Here is a 13371-nt window from a genome sequence, read left to right on the forward strand (position 1 = left end):
AGGTACTCCTTTGTGGTTTTCCTGTGATCCAAAGGGTCTCTAACTCCGCTGTACAAGCCTTCCGGTCACCTTCTGATGCACCCCTGCTGGTGGCTTCTCTGTTACACAGTCTGCAGCTGTCCGCCCTCTGGGCAGCACCACGGGTCCCCTGCGGCCGTTGAGGGGCCTCCAAGTCATCCACAGTGCCCTCCAGCCACAACTATTTAGCATTTATTCTTCTATCTCCAAAGCAGCATTCTTCAGTGTTTTTCAGTTGCGTCTACTCAGCATTCATTCTTCAGCTGTCAAAGCAGCATTCTTCTGTTATGTCTACTCAGCATTCTTTATTCAGTCTTAAAGCAGTAGTGTTCTTCAGTCACAATTAATCAGCATTAATTCTTCAGCAGCATTCTTCAGTGTTCTTTAGTCACGTCTATTCCGCATTCATTCTTTAGCAGCGTTCTTCAGTCACATTTGCCAAGCAATCATTCTTCAGTCTTCAAGTCCTTTCCCTTCTATTGCCCATTCTTTGAATTCTAAAGTATACGAGAAGGAACTATATCCGGCCTCCTCCATTTCTTCCCTTATTGGCATTCACATCACCAGCCGACACCCATTCATCTGAACCTCACTTTCACCCCAGGGTGACGGTGCACACTACACCATTTATTTATTGGTTTTCATTGTTTCTTCAAGTTTAGAATATTTTCAGACAAGGGATGAGCAACTTAGTCATATGGTTTATATATATATAACCCCTTTAACCCTTTGTCTATCTGCTAATACCCAGTCTGGATTTATACAGGGTTTGTTCGCAATTATAAAGTGCAGGGGAATATGCTGGCCTATATAAAATAAGTAGTGTTCTGTATATGATATGACTGAATACACGCAGTATTGGTATGCATAATCAAAGTTGGAACATATTCCAAACACCATGCAGTGTGCTTATTTTCATATGTGTTGGCGTTCGTATAATGGGGGTGGTACATATATAGTTCTATAAATCTGGCTATAGATTTTATGCCACATATCCTAACCAAAATCACACTGCAACGTGAAAGACTAGTAACAGAAGTCTATAATAAATCTGTTCACCCACCCTGTGTTATTAATAACTGTAATATGTAATAACTGTTATTAGTAACTGGTAAATGAAATGTGCCAGTACTAAACATAATCACCTGAGATAAAAGTGACAACATGTTGAACAAAGAGAGCTACATATCGGCCAAAAGGGCTTTCCTTAAATCTTTCTGCACCTTCAGTTAGAATCTACCTTTACCAGTAAACACGTCTGATATCACTTATCTGGAAATCTACTATGACAGACACTTAAGGGCCCCATACACTACCGCGACATGTCTGTGTGACATGTCGCGGGCGATCACCCCGGCAGCCTCCCGGGGGGCAGGATCGCCCAAGATACATCGTATGCTGTCCTTTTGCATACGATGTATCTTGGGCAATCCCAGCCATGCCTGCGGGGTCGGACCAGATTGAATGTGCAGCACATTCAATCTGGAGGATCCGATCCGATGCTCACGGGAACGCGCCTCGGATCGGAAACGCCTCTAAAATGCCCGATTTAATCCGATATATCGGGCTGAATGCCCGAAATCGGATGAAATCAGGCATTATCGTCCTAGTGTATGGGGCCCTTTAGAAATCTAGAAAGGGGGGGGGGGCAGATGTTAAACTTAGGCAACTATTTCATACTTAGACATGACACAGTATTTCTTCCCACAATTATAAAGAGCTCTACTAAACATTCTAAAAAGGAGTGTAATGACAGGGGCAGAGTAGGGAAAGACAGGAGATAGCGATTGTCCATTATTCTGTTTTAGCAAGCTTCAGGCTGTCACACGCCAGAGGCGGCGTTCACCGCGCTTATCCCTGCGTGCCTGCTGGTCGGTGTTGCGGCCAACGCCTTCGGTGGTCCACGGGCTCCGGCGTCTGGCTGGCGTACCTCCCGGCGGTTCCCCGGGGCAGGGGCGCCGCCATGACACCCGGCATCACGTGGGCGGGGAGCAGGTGACGTCATCAGACTGTTCCGCCAATCCAGCGGAGGCGGCAGATTCAAAGTCAGACGCCGGGCAGAGCCTCGGTGCCTGAGTATCGTCTTTTGCCCTGAAGTGGATGCCAGTGCTCTTATTCCCGGCGAATCTCTCTGCAGTTGTACCCCAGTGTCTCCGGCATTTCCAGGTGCCAGTTGCTGCACAGTTTCCAGCGTTCCCAGCGGCTGGTGTGTTCCTCTGCGGTCCAGTCACCAGTGCTGCTCAAGTTCTACAAGTCATCAGTGTCTTTAAACACCGCTCTCAAGTTTTGCAAGTCATCAGTGTCTTTAAACACCGCTCTCAAGTATTGCAAGTTACCAGTGTCTTTAAACACCGCTCTCAAGTTCCACAAGTTATCAGTGTCTTTAAACACCGCTCTCAAGTTATACAAATCCTCAGTGTCTTTAACCACCGCTCTCAAGTTCTACAAATCATCACTGTCTTTAATCACCGCTCTCAAGTTCTACAAATCATCAGTGTCTTTAACCACCGCTCACAAGTTTTACAAATCATCAGTGTCTTTAATCACCGCTCTCAAGTTCTACAAATCATCAGTGTCTTTAAACACCGTTCACAAGTTCTTCAAATCATCAGTGTCTTTAAAACCATGACTCACAAGTTCTTCAGTCACCAGTATCTTTTACCATCACTCACAAGTACTTCATTTACTAGTATCTTTAACATTGCTTACAAGTTCTTCTATAGGCCTGGACATTTCCCCATACATTCCTTCTCTGCTATGTGACATTGTGTTGCTCCCTTCCTGTAATTAAGTTCTTCAATATTTTTATCAAGCCTTACTGTCAGAGTCCTGTATGAGGAAGACCTATATCAGGCCATCCCTGTTCCGACCCAACTGTGGTTCCTCTTCCCTACCATCGGAAGAACCCCCGAGTTCACAACACCCCCAACCTAGGTCAGTGACAGTATACTCAGGCCTCATGGACCCGGGGGATCGGAGCCCAGAGGCAAGAACCATCCAGGACTTGGTTTCCTGAGTTCAAAGTCAGGAAGCAGCACAGGGCCAGGTGATGCATTATCTCCAGGAATTATCTGGCCGGCTGGATCAAATTCAGACTTCTCTGGCTTCAGTAGTGCCGGTCCCAGTTCCAGTACCCGCTCCAGTGGTTGTCTCTAGTAATGTTCCATCCTTCTCCGGAACCAGGTTACGCCTTCAGCTCCCTACTCCTTCTCGCTATAATGGGAATCCAAAGAATTGCAGTGGTTTTCTCAATCAGTGCGAGGTACATTTTGAACTCCTTTCACATAACTTCCCTACGGATCGGTCCAAGGTGGCATACATTATTTCTTAGCTCGAGGGTTCAGCGTTGGATTGGGTGTCTCCGTTATGGGAGCGATCTGATCCATTGCTTTCTAGTTACACCAATTTCATTACGTCATTCCGGAGGATCTTTGATGAGCCCGGCAGGACGACCGCTGCCTCTGCAGACTTGCTCCGTGTCCGACAAGGCTCTCGTTCAGTGGGACAGTATGTGATTCATTTTCAGACCATAGTCTCAGAACTGCGCTGGAATAATGATGCCCTCCGGGCTGCCTTTTGGAACGGGCTCTCCGATCGTCTAAAAGACGAGTTGATCACTAGAGATTTGCCAGATTCCTTAGAACAGTTGATCTCGCTCTGTGTAAAGGTGGATCTTCGCATGCAGGAACGAGGTGGCGAACGTAGTCGGTCTGATCGATCAAGGGTCCGATCTCTTCCGTCTAAGCAAACGGTTATTCCGAGTCCTGACGAACCCATGCAGATTAATCGATCTCGGCTGTCCCCAGAAGAACGTCAGCGTCGTCGTGAGGGTAGACTCTGCCTCTACTGTGGAGCCGCGGATCATTTTCTCAAGTTTTGCAAGTCTCACCCGGGAAACGGGCAGTCCTAGCTTGTTCCGGAGGAGTCGAGCTAGGGGTTTCTTCTAAACCTTCACGACAGAGGACTGTTTACTCTCCGTGTCTCTGTTTTCTGAGTTAATAGCCAAACCCGTTATGGCTCTGCTGGACTCAGGGGCTGCAGGGAATTTTAATTCCCTTTCCTGTGCCCAGAATCTGGGTTTTCAGCTACGGTCGGTCGAACGACCTATTACGTTAACTGCTTTCAATGGTACCCAAATTTCTAACGGTCTGATTTCAAGTTGTACAGTACCAATCAAGCTGCAAGTGGGAGCTCTGCATCAAGAACACCTGGAGTTCCTAGTGATTCGGGAGATGCCCCACGATCTGGTTCTTGGCCTTCCTTGGCTTAAACTTCACAACCCTCATGTCGACTGGAGTTCGACACAAATAAAATCTTGGAGTCCATTTTGTCATTCAAATTGTCTCACTCCTGTCTACCCGCTCCGTGTATCTTCCAAGTCAGATGAAGGGCTCATTCCGGAGGCCTATCTGGAGTTTTCAGACGTGTTCTCGGAACAGGCGGCTGATCAGTTACCACCGCAAAGACCCTGGGACTGCCCCATTGAGCTCATTCCGGGGAAAATGCCACCTCGGGGTCGCACTTATCCCTGATCATTACCCGAGACCCAAGCTATGTCGGACTATATCAAGTCTAATCTGCAGAAAGGATTCATCCCCCTTCTACCTCCCCGGCGGGGGCGGGTTTCTTTTTTGTGAAGAAGAAGGACGGAGGGCTGAGACCATGTATTGACTATCGTGGTCTAAATGATGTCACCATTAAGAATAAGTATCCTTTGCCGCTCATCACAGAGCTTTTTGATAGAGTTCGCGGAGCCCAAGTTTTCACCAAGCTCGATTTAAGGGGAGCTTATAATTTGATACGTATCAGACAGGGGGACGAATGGAAGACGGCCTTCAATACCAGGGACGGGCATTATGAGTATCTGGTAATACCGTTTGGCCTCAGCAACACCCCAGCCGTCTTCCAGGGATTCATTAATGAAGTCTTTCGGGATATGCTATACCTAAGTGTAGTGGTATATTTGGATGACATTCTGATATTTTCTAAGAATCATACAGAGCACAGAATACAGGTCAAAGAGGTACTTCTTCGATTGCGAGAGAATCATCTTTATGGTAAGATTTCCAAGTGTACCTTTGAGGTCCCTTCTATTCCACTTCTTGGTTACATCATTTCGGGCACGGAGCTTCGTATGGATCCAGAGAAACTCACTGCCATTTGGGACTGGACTCAGCCTCTTTCCTTGAAAGCGGTACCACAATTTCTGGGTTTTGCAAATTACTACCGGAAGTTCATAAAGGGATTCTCTACCATTGTGGCACCTATCACTGCCCTAACCAAGAAGGGTTCTGACCCAATTCATTGGTCCTCTGAAGCTGTAGCAGCGTTCGCTCAGTTGAAGGCAGCCTTTATGTCCGCTCCAGTACTTCAACAACAAAATTTTTCAAAACCATTCTTTTTGGAGGCTGATGCTTCCACGGTAGGCATAGGTGCTGTGCTTTCGCAGTACGCTCCAGACGGGAAGTTACATCCATGTGGTTTCCATTCTCGCAACTTCTCTTCTGCTGAACGGAATTACACCATTGGAGACAAAGAGCTTTTGGCAATAAAATCTGCCTTGGAGGAATGGAGATATCTTTTAGAAGGTGCTAAACACCTAATTACAATTTTCACTGATCACAAGAATTTGCTGTACCTCAAGACGGCCCAGTGCTTGAATCCCCGTCAAGCTAGATGGGCGCTCTTCTTTACTCGGTTCTCGTTTGCTATTAAGTACCGGGCTGGGACTTTTAACACCAAGGCTGATGCTTTATCCCGTTCCTTAACGGCTTCGGATGAGGAGAATTCCGTTGAGAAGGCTTTGATTCTCAGTCCAGTTTCTATGTCAGCGGCTCCCACCGCTCTGGGTCCTCCTCCTGGGAGAATGTCTGTGCCAGCTAAATTTCGACCAAGGTTGTTGCAGTGGGCTCATATTTCCAAGTTTTACGGTCATCCTGGAGTTCAAAAGATGTGGGAGTTTCTACGAAGATCTTACTGGTGGGACACTATGAAGAAGGATATTCAAGATTATGTCAACTCAGTGTGCTCAGCACAAAATTCTTCATCTGCCTCCTGCGGGGTTGTTGCATCCACTGTCCATTCCTAAGAGGCCTTGGACCCATATCTCTATGGACTTTGTCACCAAAGTGCCCCTCTCGAAGGGTCACAATACTGTCTGGGTAATTATTGACCATTTCTCTAAGATGGCGCATTTTGTACCTTTGACCGGGTTACCATCAGCTCCCAAGTTGGCCTTGTTATTTATCCGAGAACATTTCTGCCTGCACGGGTTACCTTGGAAATCGTCTCTGATCGGGAGGTACAATTCACTGCAAGATTCTGGAGAGCTCTCCGTACGGCCTTACAAATAAAACTCAAGTTTTCATCCGCTTACCATCCACAAACCAATGGGCAAACTGAACGCGTCAATCAAGATTTAGAGACTTTTCTCCGTGTTTATCTCTCTCCCTCGCAAGATGATTGGGTGGAACTGTTGCCATGGGCCGAGTTTGCTCATAATCATCTGTACCACTCTTCGACTGGTGAGTCCCCATTTTTCATTAATTATGGATTCCATCCTCAAGTTCCAGAATTACCCACTTGTCCTCCGGAGGATGTTCCTGCTGCAGCCTCTACTCTCCGGCACTTCAGTCAAATTTGGAGTCGAGTTCATGCTAACCTCAAGAGAGTCTCCGGCAGCTATAAGTTCTTTGCGGATAGGAAGCGACGAGCAGCTCCCCAATACAAGGTTGGTGACAGGGTATGGCTCTCTACCCGCAATCTTCGGTTAAGGGTGCCCACTATGACGTTTGCTCAGAGGTTTATTGGTCCTTACCCCGTGTTACAAGTCCTGAACCCGGTTGTCTGCAAATTGGGATTGCCTTCCCACCTCCGGATACCAAATTCTTTCCATGTCTCTCTCCTTCGCCCCCTTATTTTAAACCGGTTCCATTCAAAGTCCCGAGGCCAACCTCTGCACAGACTGAAGCTGAAACGGACTTTGAAATCAAAGCTATTCTTGACTCTCGTTATCTTCACAAGATTCTACAGTATTTGGTGGAGTGGAAAGGTTTTGGCCCCGAGGAGAGGAGCTGGGTCAAGGCTACTGAAGTTATGGCTCCCCGACTGGTGCGGATTTTCCATTCCAGACATCCAACAAAACCTGGAAAGTGACAGGGGGCCACTCCCGGAGGAGGGGGTACTGTAACACGCCAGAGGCGGCGTTCACCGCGCTTACCCCTGCGTGCCTGCTGGTCGGTGTTGCGGCCTCCGCCTTCGGTGGTCCACGGGCTCCGGCGTCTGGCTGGCGCGGCTCCCGGCGGTTCCCCGGGGCAGGGGCGCCGCCATGACACCCGGCATCACGTGGGCGGGGAGCAGGTGACGTCATCATACTGTTCCGCCAATCCAGCGGAGGTGGGAGATTCAAAGTCAGACGCCGGGCAGAGCCTCGGTGCCTAAGTATCGTCTTTTCCCCTGAAGTGGATGCCAGTGCTCTTATTCCCGGCGAATCTCTCTACAGTTGTACCCCAGTGTCTCCGGCATTTCCAGGTGCCAGTTGCTGCACAATTTCCAGCGTTCCCAGCGGCTGGTGTGTTCCTCTGCGGTCCAGTCACCAGTGCTTCTTGGAGTCAGCGTGGGCTGCAGGCTAAACGCCGCTCTCAAGTTCTACAAGTCATCAGTGTCTTTAAACACCGCTCTCAAGTTTTGCAAGTTACCAGTGTCTTTAAACACCGCTCTCAAGTTCCACAAGTTATCAGTGTCTTTAAACACCGCTCTCAAGTTCTACAAATCCTCAGTGTCTTTAACCACCGCTCTCAAGTTCTACAAATCATCTGTGTCTTTGATCACCGCTCTCAAGTTCTTCAGTCACCAGTATCTTTTACCATCACTCACAAGTACTTAATTTACTAGTATCTTTAACATTGCTTACAAGTTCTTCTATAGGCCTGGACATTTCCCCATACGTTCCTTCTCTGCTATGTGACATTGTGTTGCTCCCTTCCTGTAATAAAGTTCTTCAATATTTTTATCAAGCCTTACTGTCAGAGTCCTGTATGAGGAAGACCTATATCAGGCCATCCCTGTTCCGACCCAACTGTGGTTCCTCTTCCCTACCATCGGAAGAACCCCCGAGTTCACAACACCCCCAACCTAGGTCAGTGACACAGGCATGGATCTCCAAACAACATAGTTCCCTTACACAGAAAACTTCCAGCACTGACATTCCAGATAACCACTCCAATACCGGCAATCATTTTACACTGCAACGTCATACTGTATACTTAAGAGCAGCTGTGAAACAGGTTAGTGGGTTTATAGCAAATCATTAATACAATACTGTTAGGTTTTCCGCTAACCTTGTGGCAGCAGATAATTTAGTGGGAATTATGCAGCAGGAGCCTCAGCCCTTAAATACTGTATTCTATTAACATTTAAGAAGAGATGTTTTAAGCCTTAGAAAGATATAAAGTGAAGTACTTGCCTAAACTAACCAATCAGCTGTTATTTCTAAAGGGCCCCATACACTACTGGGACATGTCCATGTGACATGTCGGAGGCAATCGCTGGCGATCACCCCGGCAGCCTCCCGGAGGGCAGGATAGGTTAAGATACATTGTATGCTGTCCATTTGCATACAATGTATCTTGGGCGATTCTGGACCATCCCAGCTACACCTGTGGGGTCGGATCAGATTGAATGTGCAGCACATTCAATCTGGAGGATCCGATGCTCACGGGGTCGCGCATCGGATCGGATACACAGCCAAAATGCAGATACAGCCACAGTCACACACAGAATATAGGCATACTACATATCATTTTAATCAGCAGAAGCTGCTTGTGCATCCTAGCCACATAATAATGGAAATAAAATGCCTTTTCATCAAAAAAGGCACCCGACATTAGCAGAGCTGCCAACTGACTCACGCCAGGCATCTCTTGCTGCATGGCGTTTTGAGGCAAGATGTATGAGGACACATCTGTATCCAAGCCGAGGCAGAGGTCAGTGTGCGCCACAGATGCAGTATCCAAAATATCAACACTAGTACTGGAACCACAACAGTGAGATCACTAAAAACATCTGCCTAGTGGACACTCCCTACAGTTAAGGGCGTCAGCCTGTTACCTCAAATAAAATTAGGCACTGGTATAAGTGCCTGAAGTGGACATGTGTGGACAAAAGATGAGGTAGTATAGGCGACCGCTGCTGTCAAACAAGTGCAAAAATAGGCAGTTATATAAAAAGTATTAAATTTATTAGGACTGTGAAGCACTAAAACAAACCCGAGTATTTAAAATGGAAGTTGATACAATTACAATAACATGCACAAAACTCATCTCTTCAGACAAGCCTACCAAATTTCAGACCCACAGCTTCCCTATCAAGTTACATCCCCTCTGTACAGTCCACATAAACTCACATTTTGTCTTCCAACATTGCTGGGTGATAATATCATATACAACCCATTAAGAACCTAGCAACCTGGGGAACCATTATGTGACAAGTAGCATCTATCCTTGTGTATCAATGCCTATTTCCCTATAGATTGTAAGCTTGCGAGCAGGGCCTTCCTACCTCTGTCTGTCTGTCTTTGCCCAGTTTTGTTCTATAATTGTTGTTCTAATTGTAAAGCGCAACGGAATATGCTGCGCTATATAAGAAACTGCTAATAAAGAAATAAATAAATGCACAAGGGGGAAAAATAAAACGCTTAAAAAGTTATAGGGGTATATGCAATTAGCGGCGAATCGCGGCAATTTTTCGCTTGTTTTTTATTTCGACACAATTCGACCGTCAAATTCCGGCAAGTGGGTGCCGAAATTTACCATATTCAATAAAAAACGGATTCGACAGTCCCGCTGTCGAAAAACGGCCGATTTGATGGATTTTGATCAGATTTTTTAAAAACGGGAAAAAACGGTAAAAAACCCGGGAAAAAATTGCGTGGGGTCCCCCCTCCAAAGCATAACCAGCCTCGGGCTCTTCGAGCCGGTCCTGGTTCTAAAAATCCGGGGGGAAAAATGACAGGGGATCCCCCGTATTTTTAAAACCAGCACCGGGCTCTGCGCCTGGTGCTGGTGCAAAAAATACGGGGGACAAAAAGCGTAGGGGTCCCCCGTATTTTTTACACCAGCATCGGGCTCCACTAGCTGGACAGATAATGCCACAGCCGGGGGTCACTTTTATACAGCGCCCTGCGGCCCTGGCATTAAATACCCAACAAGTCACCCCTGGCCGGGGTACCCTGGGGGAGTGGGGACCCCTTCAATCAAGGGGTCCCCCCCCCAGCCACCCAAGGGCCAGGGGTGAAGCCCGAGGCTGTCCCCCCTTCATCCAAGGGCTGCGGATGGGGGGCTGATAGCCTTGAGAAATTTGAAAGAATATTGTTTTTTCCAGTAGTACTACAAGTCCCAGCAAGCCTCCCCGCAAGCTGGTACTTGGAGAACCACAAGTACCAGCATGCAGGAAAAAAACGGGCCCGCTGGTACCTGTAGTTCTACTGGGGAAAAAATACCCAAATAAAAACAGGAGACACACACCGTGAAAGTAAAACTTTATTTCACACCTGCCGACACACACATACTTATCTATGTTGACCCGCCGACTGCCACGCCCCCCTCGTCACTGAAGAATCCGGGGTACCTGTGAAAAAAATTATACTCACCTCAATCCAGTGTCCGGATCTTTTAAAATAATCCTCGTACTTGGCAAAACAACAAAACGAACACCCGGACCAAACGGACTGAAAGGGGTCCCATGTTTACACATGGGACCCCTTTCCACGAATGCCGGGACCCCACGTGACTGCGGTCACAGAAGGTCCCTTCAGCCAATCAGGTAGCGCTACTTCGTGGCACTCACCTGATTGGCTGTATGCGCGTCTGCTGTCAGACAGCGCATCGCACAGCTCCCTCCATTAGTTTCAATGATGGGAACTTTGCGGGTAGCGGTGGGGTTACCAGCAGTCAGCCGCTGACCGCGCTGACAGCAGACGCGCATACAGCCAATCAGGTGAGTGCCACGAAGTAGCGCTTCCTGATTGGCTGAAGGGACCCTCTGTGACAGCAGTCACGTGGGGTCCCGTCATTTGTGGAAAGGGGTCCCATGTGTAAACATGGGACCCCTTTCAGTCCGTTTGGTCCGGGTGTTCGTTTTGTTGTTTTGCCAAGTACGAGGATTATAATCTGGACACTGGATTGAGGTGAGTATAATTTTATTCACAGGTACACGTGGATTCTACTTGGACAAGTGGACAGAGGTCGGCGTGTGAACATAGGTAAGTATGTGTGTCGACATGTGTGTAATAAAGTTTTACTATCACGGTGTGCGTCTCCTGTTTTTATTTGGGTATTTTTTTTCCAGTAGAACTACAGGTACCAGCGGACCCGTTTTCTTCCGCATGCTGGTACTTGTGGTTCTCCAAGTACCAGCTTGCGGGGGAGGCTTGCTTGGACTTGTAGTACTACTGGAAAAAACAATATTCTTTCAAATTTCTCAAGGCTATCAGCCCCCCATCCGCAGCCCTACGATGGGGGGGGACAGCCTCGGGCTTCACCCCTGGCCCTTGGGTGGCTGGGGGGGGGACCCCTTGATTGAAGGGGTCCCCACTCCCCCAGGGTACCCCGGCCAGGGGTGACTAGTTGGGCATTTAATGCCACAGCCGCAGGGCGCTGTATAAAAGTGACCCCCGGCTGTGGCATTATCTGTCCAGCTAGTGGAGCCCGACGCTGGTGTAAAAAATACGGGGGACCCCTACTCTTTTTGTCCCCCATATTTTTTGCACCAGCACCAGGCGCAGAGCCCGGTGCTGGTTTTAAAAATACGGGGGATCCCCTGTCATTTCCCCCCCCGGATTTTTAGAACCAGGACCGGCTCAAAGAGCCCGAGGCTGGTTATGCTTTTGAGGGGGGACCCCACGCCATTTTTTTTTTTCTGGATTTTACCATTCCATTTAAAAAAAATAAAATTAAAATTAAAATATTATTAAAAATATATAAATAATACTTGTGCCTCCAAAATAGACAAACCAAGTACCTAATCCCTTCTAATATAAATAGATATGCTATTACCAATAAAAAAAACACCAATTTTTTTTTATTAGATTCCCCCACCAAAGTGTGGCGGATTGAAAATGACGAATTTACTGTCTAAAAGCACTGTTGTCGAATTTCCAAACTTCAATTGAATATACTTTTGGCGAATTGCTGCATTTGTACCATTGCAGAAATGTCAAATTTGACAAATGTCGAATTTCAAAAAGTCGAATTTTGAAAGTCCGTTTTTTTTGACGGAAAGTACTGAATTGCATTGTCGATTTTTTTTTTTTTGGCGAAAAAGTCCCGTTTTTCGACAATTTCGGGAATTCGACCGCAATTGCATATACCCCATACAGAACATAAAAACGGTACATAGAACATAAAAATATATAGGAATAAAAAAGTAAAAAAATCATAAGAGAGAGGAGTAAAATATCTTAACTTAATAATTGAGGTTAGATCAAGGCAGCACCCAACACGTTTCGTCCTGTGTGGACTTCATCAAGGGGTAGTTTGAAACTAGAGACAGATCATCTATATATACTCATCCTGTAAGGGAAGTGGTGCTTACATCACTTCCTGTAATTAATTAAAAGAATCAAAAACAACAAAAAGGGTCAAAAATACCACAAGTAAATACACTTAGATAAATCAAGGCATCAAACACTACAAATGTGGTATAAAAAGTGCAATATAACATGTTTAAATCATAAAAATAACACGAAAGCCGTGGACTTCCTGTCCGGGCATTGTGTGACCTCATATCCGCCCCACATCCGGCGTCCTTCTTTGCGAAGTGCGCATACGCCGGCTAGGTCTATCGGGACACTTCCGCGCCGTTACTGGGGATCTTTGATGGGGCGGACCAGTTCCTGTGTGCGTAGGGGAACAACGTCCTCCGGCGGCCATTTCCTGATAAGGCAGTTCCTTAGTGCTCTGTATTTGCGGCGGGCATGTTTTTGGAGTCAGAATCACCTAGGGAGATTCCCCGAGTTCAGTTTTTCGTTTGGATTTTATCCTTTGCCTAGTGCTTTGTACAGCTCCATAGCCAATCATACATATGTGAAAAAATAATAAAGAAAAAGTGGGGTCAGGGGTTGTATTGGCGCAGTTTAAATGTAAACAGAAACAATAATAAAATATATATAAAAAATATATAGGTGCACTAAATAAATACCTTTACTTAATAGTATTATTAGTGCTGGTGTGGTGGAAAGAGGAGGCTTATATAGAAGTTGCACAATTACCAGTATGCACATAAAGAAAAATGCATTATGTGAGCCTAGAACTAGTGCCATTAGCATGTGGAAGTAGTTATAGTGAAGAAAAGAAC

The 13371-nt window shown here is 46.7% G+C and overlaps 1 protein-coding gene across 13 annotated transcripts in view; it reads right to left on the reverse strand.

Moving 5' to 3' along the window:
- The window catches only part of NCOR2 (nuclear receptor corepressor 2), a 713121-nt gene that overhangs the window by 536512 nt on the left and 163238 nt on the right, over window positions 1–13371 (reverse strand). The gene's annotated exons all lie outside the window — the stretch shown is intronic.

Source organism: Pseudophryne corroboree, chromosome 1 (genome assembly GCF_028390025.1).
Source record: "Pseudophryne corroboree isolate aPseCor3 chromosome 1, aPseCor3.hap2, whole genome shotgun sequence".
In the NCBI taxonomy this organism is placed as follows: Eukaryota; Metazoa; Chordata; class Amphibia; order Anura; family Myobatrachidae; genus Pseudophryne; species Pseudophryne corroboree.